Source organism: Dasypus novemcinctus, chromosome 16 (genome assembly GCF_030445035.2).
Source record: "Dasypus novemcinctus isolate mDasNov1 chromosome 16, mDasNov1.1.hap2, whole genome shotgun sequence".
Taxonomy (NCBI): Eukaryota; Metazoa; Chordata; class Mammalia; order Cingulata; family Dasypodidae; genus Dasypus; species Dasypus novemcinctus.
The window spans coordinates 17,823,524-17,844,245 of NC_080688.1; the positions used below are offsets into that span (position 1 = coordinate 17,823,524).

At 50.1% G+C, this 20,722-nt stretch overlaps 1 protein-coding gene, 1 long non-coding RNA gene and 1 other non-coding gene across 5 annotated transcripts in view; 2 read left to right on the top strand and 1 right to left on the bottom strand.

Annotated features, from left to right (window-relative positions):
* The window catches only part of LDLRAD4 (low density lipoprotein receptor class A domain containing 4), a 460,618-nt gene extending 456,949 nt beyond the window's left edge, over nt 1-3,669 (bottom strand). Inside the window, exon 1 of one of the 3 annotated variants that reach the window (XM_023592136.3) lies at nt 3,219-3,669. The gene's annotated coding sequence lies outside the window, so the exon portion shown is untranslated. Of the gene's footprint in view, nt 1-996; nt 1,280-3,218 lie in introns of those variants that run through there. The other 2 variants (XM_012529617.4, XM_023592137.3) reach the window with 2 other exon arrangements.
* On the top strand, nt 1,871-17,207 carry LOC131273644 (uncharacterized). The gene is made up of 2 exons (XR_009180896.2): nt 1,871-2,402; nt 10,831-17,207. It is a non-coding gene; the product is annotated as an uncharacterized lncRNA (long non-coding RNA).
* On the top strand, nt 12,443-12,517 carry TRNAG-CCC (transfer RNA glycine (anticodon CCC)). The gene has a single exon. It is a non-coding gene; the product is annotated as a tRNA-Gly (tRNA).
* Nucleotides 17,208-20,722: the final 3,515 nt, after the last annotated feature.

A 20,722-nucleotide genomic window follows, 5' to 3' on the forward strand; every position in this document is an offset into this window, starting at 1 on the left:
GAATTTAATTCTGGAGAACTGTGCAGGGTACCAAGGCAGATAACAGCAAACTCGGGGTAAATGCTAGGCTAAATACCGGGGGACAAAATGATACAAAATGCAGAGCATGCTTGCTGCAATGACAGTCGCCTCAGTGCAGACTTCACCCAGCCTTCCCTGTAATTCAATGCCCAGGCCTGAGGCCCCAGGGGCAGCACAGGCCGACAATGTGTTCTGGGCTCGACAAGCGAGTGGAAAGAGCCACCTCGCAGGAAGGGGCCTCAGATAGGCCTGCTGGGGAAGCACCACTTCTGTGCCAGCCCCCAGTCCCTGCTTCTCCTCTAGCCCCCACTGGCCACGGCCTCTACCCATCTCTACTTCAAAGGAACTGCCCAAGGCTCGCTGGAGGACACAGCACGGTTCGGCCACTCTCCTCTCCTACCCCACGCCGCCCAGCCCAGAGGAGGTCTCCATAAACACTTCTCAAAGCAGAAGCAAGCACGGAGAAAGCAGCATCCAAATCCTATTCGGAGGGGCCAGGGATGCGAAGGTGCCAAAAATTATTCCAGAGAAGAGGGAAAGAGCAGGGAAGAGATGGGACACGGCGGAAGAGAAAAGAAGCAAATGAAAATTACCTAATTCTCACCAATTAAAACACTCTTTGGGGAAAACAAAAATTAAGCGGGTTTCCGTGGCCGCTGCCACTCGGCAATCATTCCTGACCCCAAGTGAGGAAGGATGCCCTGCTGGCTTGAAAGGAGTTTCCGCCGGTGCCTGGGGCTCGTCAAGTAACCTGGGCAACCGGACGCGGCGGGCGCCTCCGCTGTGCGCCTTCCCGGGCGCGCCCTCCCCGCCAGCCCCTCCATCCCGGGAGCCTCTGCCCAGGCAAACGCTCTGCCCTCCCCCCCCCCCCCAAGGAAGCCGCCTCCTTTTCCAATGACAAAAAGAGAAAAGTTCCAGACCAGCGAATGCCCCCTCCGCCCCTGCCCGCGTCCCCCCGCGGTGCCCACCGCGTACTCACGGCGCCCGCGACAGCCGTCCGGGAGCCTGGGCACTCGGGACCGCGCCTCACTGTGGGCCGGGGCGGACCCTGCGGCCGAGGAGGGGGCCGGGCCGGGCCGGGCGCGCGCTGTTTCCTGTTTATTCCTCGGCCAGGGTCGAGCCACTCAGCAGCACGCCCGTTTCCTCCGCCGCGGGCCTGAGACGCAGCCCCGCGCCGGGCAGCCGCGCCGAGACGCCGCCTCCCGGCCAATGCCAGGGGCCCCGGGCCGCCCCACGTCACCGCGCGGGCAGGTCCGGGGACGCGGCCAGGTGCGGCGGCGGGGCCGGGGGCCGCCAGCGCCCGTGAGAGCGCGCGGGGCCGAGGGATGCGTGGGGGGGCGGCGCTGAGGGGGGGCTAGGGGGTCGCGGGAGGCCGCTGGGTTCTGCGGGGAGCGCGGGGCTCCGGAGAGCCTAGAGGGGTAAGAGAGGGGGGCCGGCGGCGGTATGACGGCGCGGGAGGCGCAGGGGTGCTGGGAGGACCCCGGTGTGAGAGGGCGGGGGCGCACCCCGCGGGTGTGGGGCGGCGAGGCGGGGGTGCGGGGGTGTAGAGACGGTGGTGATGTGGGGGTGCAGGCGCAAGGGTGCAGACTGCCCGCGCCCACCCCTCCTTCCTCCCGGCTAAACTTCCCCGCAGGTCCTGGGAATCGCGCCCCTCCTTAAGGCGCCGGTCTCCCGGTCGCCTCCGGCCACCCAGAGCCCGAGGGACACGAAATCGGCTGGCGCAGCAGCCTCCCCGCCCCCTGCCGGGCGGTGCGCAATTCACGCGTACCCTGTGGGCGCCCCCCCCCCCCCCCCGCCTCTGGGGCAGCGGGGGAGGGTCGGAAACCACCGCTTCAGCGCCCACGACCCAGCAGAACGCGCAGCCACGCCGGCGGGGCAGCGGCTCCCACCCGCCTCCGCGCGAGCCGGGGCTGCCGCCGTCCCGCGCCCTTGGGCATCCCACCCGGCCCACCCCGGGCGCAGACGGATGGATGGACAGACCTGGCGCACTCCCAGCCTCCCGGGAACGGACCCGACGCGGTGGCGGGAAGGAAAGGCAGGGCGGCGCGGCGCTGGGACGCCCTCCCCCAGCGGTCCTTACCCCCCCCCCAGGGGGTCCCTCCCCCAGCCAACCCTCCTGGACGTGCACTCCCCCTCCACCCGCCCCCACCTGGACGTGCGCTCCCCCCCACCCGCGGACGCGGCGGGCTGGCTCCCGGACGTCCCGTTCCAGGCGCGTCCTGTCCCCACGCCCCTCCCCCACTCGTCTCCCCGTCCCCCCTCCCCGGCCGCCGCCGCTTCACTCGGGCAGGCGTCGCCCCCGCAGCAGACACTGCAGGTCCGCCTCCCTCGGCGAGGTGGGCGCGCCCGGGCGCACTCACCTGATGTCACTGGAGCAGAGGGTAGGTGTGGGAACGCCCGCAGCCCGGGGGGCCGGGTGGACAGACAGACGCCGGGAGGGGGTTCGCGCTGGGTGCGGCGGCGCGGTGCCGCTTTAAGAGCCGAGTCCCGGTCTGGGTGCCCCGCACCCCGCCCCCGCACTTTCCCAGGACTCGCTGCCCAGTGGGCGCGGAGGGGCCCCGGAGGCCCCCAGCCGCAGCTCGCCGCTCCCCGGGCGCAGGCAGGGCCGGCGCGGGCCGCTTGGGAGCCCCGGGCGGCGGGCGGTGCGCGTTGCTGGCCCCCGCCCGGCTCCGCCGCGCCGCGGTGCGCCGGGACCGCGTCTACTTCCCCCGGACGCCCCCCACCCCTGCCGCCCTAACTCCCGCGAGGGGCTCGCGTTCCTCCGGGCTCGGGGTCCCTCCAGCCTCCACTTCCCCGCCCTCTGGATCGATGGGGCCCAGGCCCCGGGGTCCCCTCTCGGGCGCCGACGCACAGTAGGGCGCGAGCTCCTAAGTGGGACCGCGAGGGGTCGGCGCCGCGCACTGGCCGGAGGCTGCGAGGCCGAGGGCCCCACCCGCTGGAGGGAGAGTGGCCCCAGACTGGAAGGGTCGAGGCTTTGCTCCCACGGCGACCCTTCCAGCCCGCCCGCGCTGGGCTCCGCTGAGCACAGAAACTGAGCCCTTTTGTTCTCCACAAGTACAAGCCTTGCCACGGGCCGCCGGGAGTGCGGGGCTCGGTTACAGCCCTGGCGCGTGGGCCTTCTGACCCGAGCCTATTACAGTCATCAGAGGCCTCCCCTGCGTACGGGAAGCCCTGCGGGCACACCACCACATGCTCACCTGGGGCCGAGGCTCGGGCCACCCGAGCGGCAGTTACAGCGGTAACGGGGCGCAGCACCTCCCGGCGTTCCGGGGAGCAGGGAAGAACGGCTCCTACAGTCTGCGATTTAACTGCCGGCAACTGTAAAAATGAAATGTAGGCTTAATCCAGCCTTCCTTAAATAGCGTTCTCTCCTCGACCGTGGAAAATTGCTACCACGTAAAGTCTGATCAGTGCGCACAGGTAGTGCACGATGATAATAGTTGCTACGGTTTGTAGAGAGCGGGGCCTTTAGCCCTGTCCACCCGTACCTCGTCTCAGTGACGCTGTGTGAGCTGTTCCGTCCCCCATTTTACAGGTGAGAAAATTGAGGCTAATTAGGCCCTGGTAACTTGTCCCCAGAGCAGAGGAGATGTAGGTTAAAACCCCTTCTGTCCCCAGGCAGCTCGGACGGGAAAGGTGAGCCACACTGCGCCCTGCCGGCAGCAGTTCGAACTTCGGCTCGTTGGCTCCGCCTGTGCCGCTCCGGGGCGGGCTGCCCACGATGGGAAAGCCCGGTCTATGGGAGGAGCTTTTGGACCAGTGGGAAAAGATTGCATCTGGCTGCTAGGGGCGAGCCTTTTGAGCTGAGCAGTGAGCGGATGGGGCTGGATACAGGTTATCTGGGTTTGGACATGCTGGTTGAACGCACCAGTCAATGCATACCACATTAGCAGTGGCACCTACTGCTATGGGGTTGGGAGCAACTGTTCCTGCCCTCTTTGCGTGGAAAGTGAAGTGGCTTTCTCCTTCTAAGCCAGAAACTGCCCATGCCCAGTGAAAAAGAAAAAAAAAATTTCCCCCAAGTTCAGAAACAATTTGTTCTTCATTTCACTTTTTCATAATTTAATCTTGCATATTGAGGGCCCAATTTTAACAGCTTAACCTCAACTTGCCCACTTATGAATGTTAATCATGCATTGCCTTTTCTTGCTCTCTTCTCTAATTTATAACTTGATACTGCAGCTCAACCCGTATTTGGAAAATAGCCAGGGGAAGAACCCATTTCCGGTGTTTTCCGTTCAGCTTTTCCCCCATTCCACCCCTCCAAAACCCACACACTCACTAGTTACAGGTGGAGGTATTTAGATGGATACTTGCTCTGTGCAAAATTCACCACGATTTGTCAGCTTTACCTGGCTGTTCCCTATAGCATTCAATACAGGAGCCTAGGGTGAAAGTCTAATTGCTCCCACTAGTGGAGGGTTTGTATCCGCAGCACCGGAAAGAGTTCCCAGTGCTCACTCAGGGCTCATTTGTGGAATGAATGTAAACCTAGTATAGGGATAAGAAAAGAAAAAAGCATTGAAGTAAAATATCCCCAAACTCAGTAAAAGTAACTGAAATTGTCTTCGAGGGGTGAGAAGGTGAAAAAAATTCCTGCTAATAGTAAATCCATTTGAGTTTATGTGTCGATTATAACATACCTTACTTAGTCCATAGAAGAAGGTAGATAGTGGGTCACCTAAAGAGACAGACAGAAAGGACGAACATGAGCAATAGTTAAAGACCGAGGGCCACAAGGGACCACAAGATGAATGTGAATCAGAGACTATAATTCTCTTGTTTGGATATCGTGCATTACATTGAGATGAAACCTGAAGTATCCAAAGTGACCCATCCTACTCTTTGTACCCTCTAATATAAATAAGAAGTGGAGAAGAGGAAGCGAGAGAAAGAAGCTTGCTTTGCAGTTATTTCTGGTGCAAGGGAAGTGGGAGCCTCAGTCTGGTGAGGGGCCCAGGACCAGAGTTCATGGGTGGGCAGCCCCAGGAGAGAGTGGCCTGTCCCACATGCCACTGTGTCACCACCACCCCACAGCAGGTTCAGCCTGCACATTGGAGCTAATCATTCCTGTGTTGTGGGATCTGAAGTGGGGCTGGCCCTTTTCCCATCTGCACACGCACACCTCGCTGGGATCTGCTGCCCCCGTTGCTCCAGGACCCACGCATCTCACTCCTCCTTAAGGAATCCGCTTTAAAATCACAAAAGATGGAAAGCGGAGTGTTTTCCAGGCAACTTCTGTTTTCTGCCTTGCTGTAATACTTCCCTTGGGCAACGAGAAACGGTACCTGCTCTCTCCCTGAAGGGGAGGGAAAGAAAAGGAAATAATGTAGGAAGAGAAAAAATAAAACCATCTCAAAGACTAGCCGCCCAGACACGGTGGTGTGTATCTGTGCTTCAGCTGACAAACAGGATGGACCGTTTCCAAGCAGGACGTGTGTTTTCAAATCACTCTCAAGGGTTCAGGTGCACTAAGCCTCCTAAAAGTGCACCAGCCGCCCTCAGGCCCTGGCAGCTCGGCGGTGAGGCCCCAGCAGCCCAAGCCGCTGCCTCTTGGACTGGCAGCCTCCGACGCCCAGCACAGCGGACGGCATTCAGGCCTGCCTTGAACTGGGCTGCGCCTGTCCCCACCGACCGGGGCTGTCTCTGCGCGGCATTGCCTATACTGTGGCTCCCTCCAAGCCCTCCCTCTTCCACACAAGCAGGGACAGGGTCCCTGGGGACTGCGTCGGGACCTGAGCCTCCTGGGATACTCTTCCTCGGGGTTCCAGGGAAGGCTTGGCCGTGGGAGAGATTGACGGGACCTTTGCAAGCAGGCCTAAAAGGAGCAGGGGTGCAGGCGCCTCTGTCCTGAGCTCCCTTACGCAGTCCTGCCCGTCACCCGCACCGCTGAGGTCGAAGGCGGCAAAAGACCTGCGTGGCTTGTCCGTCCTCATGGTTCCAGGCTGACCTTGCTCTCCCCACTTCATGGCCGGTTTCCTTTCCAGCTACCCCATGCAGAGGCGCCAGCCTTCTCCAGGCTGCACACCAGCGCCCCACCATGGCCTAAGGGCCAATCCCTAGAATGAACCCTTTCTCCCATGGCCCTCCCAGCGGCCCTGGTGCTCTGATGGAAGCCTAAACCGGTGGCAGAACCCTGGACCTTTGTACCTGCCTGTCCCAGCTGGAGGTGGTGTGCTTGTGGAGAGCATGACCCCTTCTCCAGCCTTCTTTAAGGGAGGGTGTTCAATAAAACATGGGAAAATGGCTAGAAAAGGTACTCTTACCCACCCCCCTCAAAAAAAAGGATAGCTAAAGAGCCAATAAGCACATGAAAAGGTACAGAACTCATTAGGGAACTGTAAGTTAAAACCATAATGAAGTAAGATGCCCACTGGAACAGCTGAAATCAATAAGACTGACAATCCCAAGTGTGAGCAAGAACGTGGAAAACCTGGAACTTTCCAATCCAGCAACTCCACTCCCCGTGGGGCCGGAGAGAAACGACTGCATGTGTCCACCGAAGACCCACACAAGAATGGCCATAGCAGCTTCATTCATTAAAATAAAAACAACTGGAGTCAACCCAAATGCCCGTCAGGGGATAAAGGTAAATACACTGTGGTTTGCTCATACAGTGGAAGATGACACCGCTGTTCAAAAACACACAAAATAGATGAAGGCCACAGAAGCGTATATGAGCGGCAGAAGACGAGCGCGAGGGAAGGGTGTTTTAGTTTCCGTGGCTGCTCAAGCAACTACCATGCAATGGGTTGGTTTGAACAATGGGAATTTACTGGCCCACGGTTTTGAGACCAGGCGAAGTCCAAAGCAAGGCCTCGCCAAGGCAATGCTTTCTTCCCGAAGACGGCGGCGTTCTGGGGCTGGCTGCTGGTGCTCCTTGGCCCCGGGCCCCTCTGTCACGTGGCAATGCACGTGGTGGCCCCTCCTGGCCTCTCCCTGCTCGTCCAGGTTCTGCTGACCTTCAGCTGCTTTTTCCCCTGGCTTTCTCTCTCCGTGTCTGAATTTCATTCTGCTTTTAAAGGGATCCTATAATAGGATTAAGAGCATCGTGACTGAGGTGAGCCAGGCCTTCGCTGAAGTCACCTCATCAAAAGGTCCTTCTTACAAAGAGTCCACACCCACAGGAATGGATTAAGCTTAAGAACATGCTTTGTCCGGGGGGGCCATCGCTCCAAATGACCACAAATGGTAATGTGTGATCTCATTTATGTGAAGTTTCAAGACGGGCAACAGTTCATCGATGGTGATGGAAGTTAGAGCAGTGGTCTCCTCTGGATGGTATTAAGTGGGAAGAGATAAAAGAGAACCTTACAATGGGGTGGGCGGTGGGAGATATGCTGGAGATGGTCTATACTGTAACCCAGGAGTGACTGCAGGGCTATATGTATATATAAAACTCATTACCTGTACGTGTAAGGGAAGTTCACCTTATGGTTATATTATACATTCACTTAAAAGCTTTGGCGAGAAGGATCTCTCGGATGCAGATGGGTTTTGTGAGGCGGGCCCGTTCAGCCGTAGGGCTGCCTCTCTAAGACGCAGGAAGAATGGAGAGGAACCACTGTTCAGAAACACCCGAAACCCCTGGCCAGGGTCCCTTCTTGCCTCTCAGCCAAGACCTTAACCCGTTTTCCTGAATGCCTGAAGAATAGCTGGGGCGCGTTTGCCCATACACACCCTGGCTGAAGACCAAGTAGTGTATTTCCGCTCGGTAAATTTATTTTCCCTCGGAAGCTGCCTCTGGTGTTCTTTTTAATCTGGTTTCACCTGGAGGGTTGAAGGCAGAGTGCGATTTTCATTCTGTGTCCAGGGGTCCGTGCTTCAGGGATTTCTCTGATGAGTCCAATTCAGGCCATAAGCCTCAAGAGCCACGAATGATACTCTGTTTAGCTGAAGTTTGAGCTTTCAGATACCAATGAGTGAATTAAATACTTGAAGTAAAAAGTATAAAAGTCCTATATAGGGACTTCTGGGAAGATGGTGGACTAGAAAGACATGGGATTCGCTTCTCCTCCAGAAAAAATAGCTAGGGGACAGGCTGAAACAACCTAGAAAAAGACCTTCTAGGGTTTAGAACACCAGGCGAAGGCTGGACACCGCCCAGAGGAGAGAGGGACAAAGGAGGGAAATCGCGACGGCAGAGCCGCGAGTTAAAACCAGCGGCTGCTGATTTAGAATTCTTGGGCCTCTGCATCTGCGGCTACAAAGGACACTCCAGGATCTACAACACCAGGGAAGGGGAGAGAGAGGGACACAGCCTAAGGCGACCTGCTTCTGCCCCACGTATTTGGTCTCCTGTGTCCCACCAGCCCTTCCAAGCCAGGTGGGGCTGCACCATTGTTTGCCTTGAGAGCCAGCAAGGCGCTAAAGATACATGACCTTCCCAATGTCCTCTTCTAACAGGGACTGATTGTTGAGGACTCAGAGGGGAGTGGAGGCATTTCCCACCTGGGAAAAGGGAAGGGGCTGCCGAAGAAGGCTGGAGACTGTCTCAGAGAAAGTTTGAATTACAAGGCTCTAGCCTCCAGGCAGGAAGCTCTATCATATTGATCCAGTCGTGGTGCAACAAACACACTCTGACCAGGCTTTGAACTAAGAACTGCAAAAGAGTGCCATCTGCTGGCAGAACAAGAAAGTGCACTCAAGAAAATTAAAAATAAGTAGGAGAGGCTTTTTCTGGCTTCTGTAGCCTCCCTTCCCAAGGCCCTAAGAAGCAAGTCTACAACCAATTACGGGTCCAGTGCCCAGTTTTGAGCAACCAGCAGGACAATCCGAACAATCGAGGTCGAACCAAGAATCAAAGAGCAGAGTAACACACAGCCTCCTGCCACTAAATCCCTACAAAAGAGGAAGAAATTAAGCATCTGAGTAAACTACATCCTAATCAGATGCCTAGACATCAGCAAAAAACCATGAGCCACACTAAGAAAATAGAAGACATGGTCCAAGGAAAGGAATATATCAAAGCCCCGGAAGAGATGCAGAATTTGAGAGAACTATTTAGTGAGATGTGCACAAATTTCCAAAACCAAATTAATGAGTTGAAAGACAATATGGTTAAAGAGATAAATGGCAACATGAAGACATTGAGCAAGTGCAAAGAAGAATATGAAATCCTGAACAGAAAAGTAACAGAGCTCATGGGAATGAAAGATACAATAGGTGAGATCAAAAACACATTTGATACAAGAGCAGACTTGAAATGAAAGAAGAAAGAATAAATGATACCAAAGACAGAACAGCTAAAATTGAAGAAAGAAAAGGACAGAGAGTGAAAATAATGGAAAAAATTGAGCAGGGACTCAGAGTTGAATGACAACACAGAACACAGCAACATATGTGTCATGGGAGTTCCAGAAGGAGAAGAGAAGGGAAAAGGGACAGAAAGAGTATCTGAGGAAATAGTAGCTGAAAATTTCCCAACTCTCACAAAAGAAATGAAATTTCATGTCCAAGAAGCACACCACACCCCAATCAGAATAAATCCAAATAGATCTACTCCAAGACACATACTACTCAGAATGTCAAATGTCAAAGATAAAAGCCCTATATAAAAATATGTATGGATATATCATATATCAGTATTGTTGATATGTATGTGTATGTATATCCTGATAGAGATGAATGTTTATTAGTATTGCTACACTTAGGACCCTACCTGTAACACATACACACACTCAGACATGCCTTCTGAATCCAAACGTCCATGTACTGCCAGCACCATATTTTCCCTGAAATGCAATCCCGTTCTTTTTATTTATGTAGGGTATATATGGATCCCAGCCCACAAACCAGACATGCAAGAAACATAGTTTTATTTTGTTTCCATAATTCAGTTTAGTTTCTTTTTTAAATTCAAACTTTATTTCAAATTCAAAAGGTAAAATAAAATTCAAAAGGCAGCTCAACAAGTTATGGAAGTAAAAACAAACAAACAAAGAAAAAAGAACAAAACAAATAAAAAAGTTATGGAAGTATTACTCCTAAAAAGTTCTGTCCAGGCACTTTTATCTCATCTAATCCCAAGAACAAACTCAATTGTTCCTCAAGTGTCCAGAAAGATACACTGATGAACACAGATTAGTTAAATGGCATAGTCAAGTTCTCCTTCTTAATGAAGAAAATAAAGAAGAGAAAAAAATGCTTAATTATATTCATATCTCACCATATCTCACAAAACCAAATCCCATATTCTTTTTTTAGCTTGAGCATTAATATAACACCTTCTTTGATTTTGCTACAAAACCATTATAATATTATTAAGTATAGTCTATAAGTTATATTAGTTATATTTTTCCCATGTATCACCACATTCTTAACATTCTGTAATAGAAAAACATTCCTGTATTTGTATCATCATCTACCTCCAAAATCATTGTTATACATTCACAATATTATCTTCCTTCAAGCTACTACGTTGAGTGAAACAAGCCAGACACAAAAAGATGACTATTGTATAGTCTCACTGATATGAACTAAGTACAGTGAGTAGAATTACAGACTACGAAGTGTAGGTTGGTGGGAGATGGAATGTGAGATGAGAAGGTGGAGAAGATGCTGGAGGTATGTAGAGTGTTTAATAAGGTGAAATATCAATATGTAGTAATGATTGGGCTTGATGGTAACACGTTATAATGAATGTAGCAAACACTGTTGAGTTAGGATGTGATCTTTCTGAAACAAGGAGTCTAGGAAATTTTTTTTTAAGATTATTTATTTATTTATTTATTTCCCCCTCTTCCCCTCCTTCCGCTCTGCTCTTTTTGCTGTCTGTGTTCTCTTCTCTTCTCATTTTCTCTCTTCTAGGATTCACTGTGATTCGATCCTGGAGACCTCTGATGTGGAGACAGGTTCCCTGTCAATTGCACCAGCTCAGTTCCTGGTCTCTGCTGCGCTGCGCCTTGACTCTCCCCTTGTCTCTCTTTTGATGCGTCATCATCTTGCTGTGTGACTCACTTGTGTGGGCACTGGCTCACCACGCAGGCACTCGCACAGACACTGGCTTGCTGTGCAGGCATGCTTTGTCTTCTTCTTTTTCACCAGGAGGCCCCAGAGATCGAACCCAGGTCCTCCCATATGGTAGGTGGAAGCTCCATCACTTGAGCCACATCCGCTTCCCAAGTCTAGGAAATTAATGTTAACTGGAGGACAGCTCCGTTTAGTTTCTGACCCTAAGACCACAGAGCTGGGAGGCTACCCGTAAGTCCTTGGGATGGCCCACTCCCCAAGTTTTGGCACCGTTCTGGGTCCACCTCGCTCATCACCATCCTTGCGGCCACTGCATCCCTTGACACAGAAATCATTTGTAGGGCTGCCTGTGATGCCATTTGCCCTGCCGCTTTCTGGGACCACCTCCCTGTGTGAGAGCAATTCGAAGCGAGTGCATTGCTGGGTTTGAACTGGAGGGGGCTGTAAGGTAAGCGAGGCAGCTGAGCACACCCCCAGCCGGCAGCCAGCCCTGTCACAGGGACCACGGTCCTCCAGCCACAAGGAGGTGAATTCCGCCACAACCACCCGAGGTTGGAAGAGACCCCAAGCCTCAGGCGGGACCCCGGCCCTGGTTGGCACCTTGACTACCACCTCATAAAAGCCGAAGTGGAGACCCCAGCCCCGCTGCACCAGACTCCTGCTCTGCAGGACTGGGAGCTGATAAGTGGCTCATTTCAAGCCACCGAGTTTGTGGTCACATCTAACTCAGCTACAGAGAATGAATACAAAAGAAGTCTGCAAAATGGTAGAAATTGTATCACTGATGAGGAGACAGTGGCCACAGTATTTGCTGAGGACCAGGAGAGGGAAGAAGAGGTGTGATGTGGGGGCATTTTCTGAACTTGGAGTTGTCCTAAATGATATTGCAGAGACACAGGCTGGACGTTAACTCTCCTGCCATCACCCACTGAATGTGCTGGGGGGAGTGTAAACTGCAATGTAAACTATCCTCCATGCAGTGCAGCAGTGCTCCAAAATGGATTCACCAAATGCAATGAATGTGCCACAATGATGAAAGAGGTTGTTGATGTCGGAGGAGTGGGGGGGTGGGGTGAGGGATATATGGGAATCTCTTATATTTTTTAGTGTAACATTTTTTGTGATCTATGTATCTTTAAAAAAAAAAGACAATTAAAAAATAAGTTTTAAAAAAAGTCTGCAAGAGTACCATCCAACCAAATGTGTTGTGTCTTGCCTAGTTCAGGTAAACGGTGTATGTTGCCCCCCTCCAGGCAAAAAAAAATCTCTCTTCACTGTGGGGAGAAGGATTGTTTAAGGGGCTACATGTGTAGCCCCCCAGATGCCAGGCTGCAGTTATCCAGTGGGCTCCTAGAGGGGTTGCTATTGAGCCAGGAATGTTTCTGGAGCCAATTGCAGAGGTCCTGAGAAGTAGACTCCAGGTGTAGAAAAAAAATAATAGAAATCTGGAGGAGCAGATGTAGCTCAGTGGTTGAGCACCTGCTTCCCATGTATGAGGTCCTGGGTTCAATCCCCAGTACCTCCAAAAAGAAAAATTTTTTTTTTCACCATTCCATTTAAGACTCATGTTATAGAAAGAAGAAAACGGGGGGCCGGGAATCCCAGCTTGGCCTTTTGCAAGCTGTGCAGATGCGGGCAAGTAGCATTACCTCTCTGAGCCCCATTTGGAAGACGACATGTAGACAGCACGTTCTCAGCAGCCTCTGATGACCTTTCATTTCTTCATTGAACAAGGACGGCCAGGGACTGCACCCAAGCCTGGGGGTGTGGCTGCCAGCCCAGTCCATCAGGTTGACGTTTACTAATGTCATATCTGACTGTCCACACACACAAAACAGGATTCAGCTGAGAAGGCTCCCCTTTTTAAAAAACGGTGGCGCTTGAGGCTGTCACTGCCCACACTCACTGTGTCATGCATTTTCTGGGTGAGCTTGGGAGCACGGTGGAGATTTATTCTAAAGGTGGAATCTCAGGGCTGGGCCAACCACTCCACGGCCACAAACTCCTTGTCTACTGAAGACAGAGGAAGGCCCACAGGCCCAAAATGTGACTTAGAAGAAATGGGGATGTAGGAATTACAAAGCTCACTCCGTTTCAGTGTTTTGAACAGAACTCCCCCTTCAATTGACTCGGCCAGTGGATGTGATTGAGGAAAAAAAAACAGCCATTAAGAATCAAGGCCGGGAAGTGTCCTTGGCCCAGTGGTTAGGGCGTCCGTCTACCACATGGGAGGCCAGCGGTTCAAACCCCGGGCCTCCTTGACCCGTGTGGAGCTGGCCCATGAGCAGTGCTGTTGTGCACAAGGAGTGCCCTGCCACGCAGGGGTGTCCCTGCGTAGGGGAGCCCCACGCGCAAGGAGTGCGCCCCATAAGGAGAGCCACCCAGCAAGATAGAAAGTGCAGCCTGCCCAGGAATGTCGCCCCACACACGGAGAAAATGACACAACAAGATGACGCAACCAAAAGAAACACAGATTCCCGTGCCGCTGACAACAACAGAAGCGGACAAAGGAGAACATACAGCAGATAGACACAGAGAACAGACAACTAAGGGGGGGAGGAGGGGGAAGGGGAGAGAAATTTTAAAAATTCAAAAATTTTAAAAAAAAAGAACCAAGGCCAACGGTGGATTAGGCCAGAATTGTTAAGCAGGCAATTTGTTCTATCTGCCAACTCATCCCAAAGTGCTAGCTGACGGGGCTGCATTTCTTACAGGATTTTAGCCTCTCCACGGCGCTGCCCCTGACAGTAAGCAGGCTCAGAAGCCACTCGACCACACTCTTGTCAAGTGATCGCCCCCCTCTCCTTGAACTCTGCCTCCCCGGGTGGCCCCTGCCCTTGCAGACCACTCTGCGCTCTGGAAAGTTCTTTCCAGGCCTGAGCGGGGCGCTCGGGGTCGGCAGCCTCCTTCCCGTCGGCCCTCCTGTGCCCTGTGCGTGGACCAAGCCGACTCCCTCTTCTGCGCGACTCCCCAAGAGCGCGAGGCTTTCCTTCCCCAGCCAGGCGGGCCGTCCTTTGAGCCCATTCCCACGGCCGTGGCTCCCAGCACCCTTCTTGTCTGCGCGCTTCCAGCCGCCCAGACCTCCCTCCAGGGTGACCCCCAAACGAAGCGCAGCTGCTGGCCTTGTGTGGGCGTCACTCAGGGTCAGCGGCCGCCGTCCCGGGCACAGGAGTTTGCCAAGGGCAAGCCCGTTTCGTATTAACTCGTTTTAGCAGTCGGTTACAAACAGCCTACAAGTGCCACCTGCAACCCCAGTCCCTGGTCCACGGGAGTCCTCTGACAGCAAATGACAAAGCGCATCCCAAACTGAGGCTGAGACGGGACCTGCGGCAGCCCCCGCGCCTGGGAATTCCCAGTCTGGATCCAGTATCTCAGGAAGGTGCCTCTGTTTTCTGTCTCTCTCCGTGCACCGGCTCTGCGCTTCAGCTTGGCCTGCTTCTCAGGCAGAGCACCCCCAGTGACGAGTGCCCCTCTCCCAGTAAGCCTGGCAGGGGTCCTGGGAGAAGCCGCAAGAGCAGAAACAGGCCTGCAGTCCATCAGGGCCGAGTCCCCTGTCCACCCTCATGCGTTACGGTGGACCCTACAGAACGTGTTTCTGTTGCCAAGGGATGGAGAAGGAGCCCCAGTGAGGCAAGATCTAAAAGGCCAGCCCCGGGCTATGTGCCCCTCGGCCCCACACGCTGAGAGGCATGCAAGGCAGCCCCGGCCCCAAACTCTCAGCAGAAGTTTTCTCACCTACTCGGTTTTAGTTAACATTATAGTATCAGCATCTCCTCAGTTCATCGGAATTCTTTGCGACGTATTTGAAAATCCTCAATGCTATTTTATTTCAATGGATGTGCCATGATTTGTTTACCTGTGTCAGGCATACCCTATTGTCAGGCATTCAGGTTGTTTCCATTCTTTCTCTGCATCTATAAATAGCACTAGTCCAAAAGTTTCTTACTTTTTTTTTTAGAATGTCTGGCTATTTCCTTAGAACAGCTTCCTAGAAGTTGAATACATTTGTCAAAGAATGTAAATATTATAAAAAGTTCTTAATTCATGTTACCCAATTGTCTTCCAGAACAATTAGACCAGTGTACATTCTTCTGAGGACAGGGGTAAGTGGAAACCCCAGTCAAAAAACACAAACTGCAAACTACAAACCCTACTACAACATGAGTAAGATCCCAGCTAGCTTAGAGCCTGAAGCTCTACAAGTGTATCATACATCTGCAGATATTGGCTAGCCATTTCCAGATTTAAATTCAGAGTAAGGTGAGCAAGGAATTTCTCAGGCGAGACCACCCAGGACAAAACAGTGTCATGGGCACAGTTGGTGTTTGGCGCCCCAGAATCTCCACCTACATGGCTTGTGCATTTCCCCATGCCTTCCCCTTTTTTGAAAAAGCATTCATAAAACCATTCCCGCTAAACGACTCTTAAGGCTTAATCCCAGAAGATTCATGACCAGGGAACAAAACTAAGTAGATTAATCCTGAATCTTTACCTTTCCAGCGTCATTACGCTGACAATGGAAAGGTATCTGAAAACCTTCCCATGTTCCAGAAATCAGTTGCCTTTCCACCAGTCTTACAGCTGGTCTTGTTCCTAAAATAAGGACAGGGTGAACTGGTAGGCAGAGTAATTGGCACTTCAACAGCTGACAGTGTGTATTTATAGCATGTCAAAGTATCAGTGGAAAATCAAAGTAGAAGGTGGGAATTCTGATAATCATCTTACTGTACATGAGGAAGAAACAGGCCATATGTTAAAATAATGCTGTGCCAGCTACCGTCCCTTGAGCACGTATGACGTGCTAGTCACCATGCTGGCACATCCTCAGAGGGACCCTGGGGTCTCACGCACGGGCCACCAGCCAGCAAGGCTGTCTGACTCCGGAACCCGTGTCTCCCTGCTGCAGCCCTGTTTCTTGAAATGAGCTAGCTGGAGTGACCACCCTCTGCCTAGCGCCTCTCAGACCTGCAGTCTCACTTGTCACGCATGTGCCGTGGTGTTAAATGAAAACCAGCTGAGACTCCTAAAAGACTTCAGTATTTTAAGCCACGATGGAGGCTTTTACAGTGCTCATTCGCAGAGAACACGGCACTAGACCCACGATGGACACACGTAGCCCTCTTCTGAAGAGCAGACCTTTCCGGAGCCCAGGCTCCCGAGCCGTGCCCAAGGCACAGCCAGCTGTCCTCCCCTTCTTAGCGCCGTCTCTTTCTTTTCTTTTTACTAGGAACGTGAAGTCAACTGAAGTCTAAGACTTCTGGCTACTCCTAGTCGCAGCCTCATCTCTAGGTAGAAGCCCCAACTATAATTGTGAATTCGGTGAAGTTTGTTTTCAGCTTCTTCCCACCTCCCTTTTGAGCAACTTCCCACCCAGAAAAGGGGAGACAATGGCATGTTTAGCCACAGTAAAATGCAAAATTTCTCTTTGGAACAAAGACGGTGTGAAACCGAAACAAGACAAACCTCGAGCCTGGGAGAAATTATTTGCAACACATGTAGCAGACAAAAGGTCATTACACTGAAGATAAGAGGAATATCTTCCAATTAATGAGAAAATGGACAAAGGATGTAATCATACAATCACAGAGGAAGAAATATAAATAGATAATTAACCTTTTAAAAAGACGCTTGTCCTCATCTGTGATCAAGGTAATACCAACACATGAAAATAAGATGTCATTTTTTCCCAATTAGTGTAACATTATATGAATATCCAGTAAGAATCCCACCTCTTCATTCTACACATATGTTCAACTACTTTAGATATTTTTTCTTCCATGCGAACTTAAAATGATTAAGACTCATTCCAAAAATAGCACTAAGCAACCATTGTAATGGAATTTAAAAGAATTGGAAGAGAACTAGCTTTTATACTATCGAATAGTTTTTCATACAGAAGCATGGTATGTTGTTCCATTTGTTTACGTTGTGTCATTATGAGCTTTAATAAGATCTAAAGCTTTCCTCACATGGGTGTTGTTAAATTTATTCTTAGTATTTCACAAATTTTATCCTATTGTTAAATGGGAGGTTGATTCTTTTTTCACATTTCCTTTTCTAACTTATTACTTGGATAGAGCAAACTATTTATACTGGTATATTTATCTTGCACCACATTAACAAATTTTGTTATTAATGTTTATTGTTTTTGGTAAAATTTCTTTGGCCTTCTAACATACATCGCATCATTGGCAAATAAAGATAATTCTACCTCATCCACTGTTTAGTCTAATATTTCATTTTCTTACCTAATTGCTTAGCTAGTACCTCCAAAACCATGTTGAAAAATAGTGGTTACAGCAAACCTCCCTGTCTTATTCTAGTTTTGGATTGAAACTCCTTTAGTGTTTCCTTATTTGCTATTATGCTTATTAAATTTTCATGAATATACTTTCTCATGTTTAGGAAGGTTTCTTCTTTTCCTACTATAGCAGTTTGATATTATTAGATTATGTTCGTAAACTAGACTTTTCCTCTGGGCATATTAGATTATATTGGATCCAGAGGTTTACTTGATTAAGTAATTAAGCAAACCTCTTGTGCCAGTGGGGCGTTGAGTCCCCGCCCCCTGGTGGGTGGGACTCACAGATAAAAGGCAGGGCAGAGGACAGCGCTGCAGGGTTTTTGATATTGGAGTTTTGATGTTGGGGTTTGATGCTAAAGCCTTAAGCTGAAGCCCCAGGAATTAAGCTCACAGAGGAAAGAGAAGCCAGCCCCAGGAAGAGAGGAACCCAGGAAGCCTGAACCCTCCCAGACGTCGGCAGCCATCTTGCTCCAACACATGAAAATAGACTTTGGTGAGGGAGGTAATTTAGGCTTTGTGGCCTGGTAACTGTAAGCTCCTACCCCAAATAAATACCCACTATAAAAACCAACCAATTTCTGGTATTTTGCATCAGCACCCCTTTGACTGACTAAAACAGAATTTGGTACCAAGGAGTGGGAAGGTGCTTTTGCAATTACCAAAGTGCTGGAACAGTTTTATAAATGGTAAGAGGTACTTTTTGAAGGAATTGTGAGATACTTGATGGAAAAGGACTAACTTACTTTGCAGAGATTGTTGGTAGCAATATGGAGCCTAAAGTTATTTGTTATAAGGCCTTCGAAGGAAATAATTGTGAGATGGATATTAAAGAGACTTTTTATGATGGCTTAGAAGTAAATGATGAAATTATTACTGGAAACTGAAGGAAAGGTGATCCTCTTTTAAAGTTGCAGAGAATTTAGCAAGATTAACTCCTGGTGTTTCATGGAGGGCAGAATTTGAAAATGGTGAGCCTGGGCATTTAGCTGAAGAAATTTCCAAAGTAAACCTGGAGAATGCAGCTTGGCTTCTCCTTGCACCTTATAGCAAAATGCTAGACAAGAAAGATACACTGAGGACTGAACTGTCAGGCACAAAGAAAACAGAAACTGATTCTGGAAATTCCAAGCTTCTGGAAATCAAGCTCCCAGATGAAAGTGCCCCATTGGAGGACTTAACTAAACTTGGAACTTGTAAATCAGGATTGAAGATGCAGTTATCTCAGAAAAACTTGTGGAAAGTCTTACTGTCTGATGGCTTGGACCCCTGCTTCTTGCATGCTAAATCACCAAGGTTTTTGAGAGAGCTGTATGAACAAAACCACCGTCAGCTTGGACTAAAAGGGACATGGAAAGGAGAGATTAAAGGGGAAACTACTTCAAGAGGAAAACCATGGAAGCTGAGATCTGGAATTAAGATATCACCTTGGGCCAAGAGAGGAACCCCACCCATGTGTACAGAGAGGGTGAGTTTGCCTGAGCAGTTGAAGAGTGTGGATGTTCCTATCCAATGTTCTCAGAGAGTTTTGCTGCCGCAGGGTACAGGGAGGGTGGGACACATTCCCTGAGGATTAGGGCAGTTAAGGTAAGCATCCCACAGGTCTGAGAGGGGTGGACCTGTCCCCTGTGGATTAGGTAAGGCCAGATGGTCAATTCATTGCTTTTAGAGGGTTGAGCCTGTATGACAGAAGTTAGGGGAATGTTGTCTTCACATCACTGTACTAAGGGGATTAAGACTCTAACCCAAAGATTGGGTAAGGTGTGGCAATCACCCCAACACTCTTGGAGGGAGAGGTCTGGAGCTTGGTTGACACCCAGAGGCTTGATGAGGGTGGAACCAAGAAAAGGGCCTTTGGGCAAGCATGTGGAAAGGGTGCGTTCCCACAAGGCACCAAGGAGAAGAAACCATCATCTTAAGAATGACTCCCAGACTTTGAAATCAAATAGGAGATGTCCTGCAGGTCTACTGAACTGTAGAGAAACTGTGACTCTCTTCCCTCCCAATTTCTCCTTATTGTAATGAAAATGTTTATCCTTTGTCTGTCCATTTGTGTATTCGAAGTAGATGAATTGTTTTGTAAGTTTCAGGGGTCGGGAAACAGACTTGGCCCAGTGGTTAGGGCGTCCGTTTACCACATGGGAAGTCCACAGTTCAAACCCCGGGCCTCCTTGACCCGTGTGGAGCTGGCCCATGTGCAGTGTTGATGTGCACAAGGAGTGCCGTGCCACACAGGGGTGTCCCGCATAGGGGAGTCCCATGTGCAAGGGGCCCCACAAGGAAAGCCAGCCAGCACAGAAGAAAGTGCAGTCTGCCCAAGAATGGTGCCGCACACACAGAGAGCTGACACAAAAAGATGTCACAACAAAAAGAAACACAGATTCCCCTGCCGCTGACAACAACAGAAGCGGACAAAGAAGAACACACAGCAAATAGACACAGAGAACAGACAACTGGTGTGGGGGGAAAGGGAGAGAAATAAATAAAAATAAATAAATCTTTTTTTAAAAAGTTTCAGTGGTCTATAGCAGACAGGACTTTGTCCCAAGAAAACTGTTTTTCTTTAAATTGATTGTGCTATGATTTAGCACTTGCATTGTTACTGATTTTAGGTTTTTTTGAATATTGTAATGTCTTTTTGGAATTCAGAGGGTGGAGTGTAGCAGTTTAATGTTATTGATGAATTGCAGAAAGATGTATGAATTATGTTTGTAAACTGTCTTTTCCTCTGGGCATATTAGATTGTGTCAGTAGGGCCTTGAGTCCCTGTCCCTTGGTGGGTGGGGACTCACAGATAAAAGGCATGGCAAAGGACAGAGCTGTAGGGTTTTTGATGTTGGAGTTTGATGCTGAAGCCTTAAGCTGGAGCCCCAGGAATTAAGCTCAAAGAGAAAAGCCCCAGAAAGAGAGGAACCCTGAGCCCAGAGAGAAGCAAGACCCTAGAAGGGAGGAACCCGGGAAGCCTGAACCCTCACAGACATCGGCAGCCTTCTTGCTCCAACACATGAAAATAGACTTTGGTGAGGGAAGTAACTTATGCCTTATGGCCTGGTATCTGTAAGCTCCTACCCCAAATAAATGCCCTTTATAAAAACCAACCAATTTCTGGTATTTTACATCAGCACCCCTTTGGCTGACTAATACACCTATTTTAAAATTTTGCAAGAAAAATAAAACATTAACACAATCAAAAGACCACCAATAGATGGGAAAACATATTTGCAACACATATGAAAGGATCAGGATTTCTATCCTAATATACAAGTAGCACTCACAAATCTATAAATAATATGATATAAATCTATAAATTACATAATATTATATAATTTATATAATATATAAATATGTAATATAAATATATAATATAAAATTTCTATATAATAATATAGATAATGAGATTGTAAAAAAATGAACAGATATGAGGAGGTA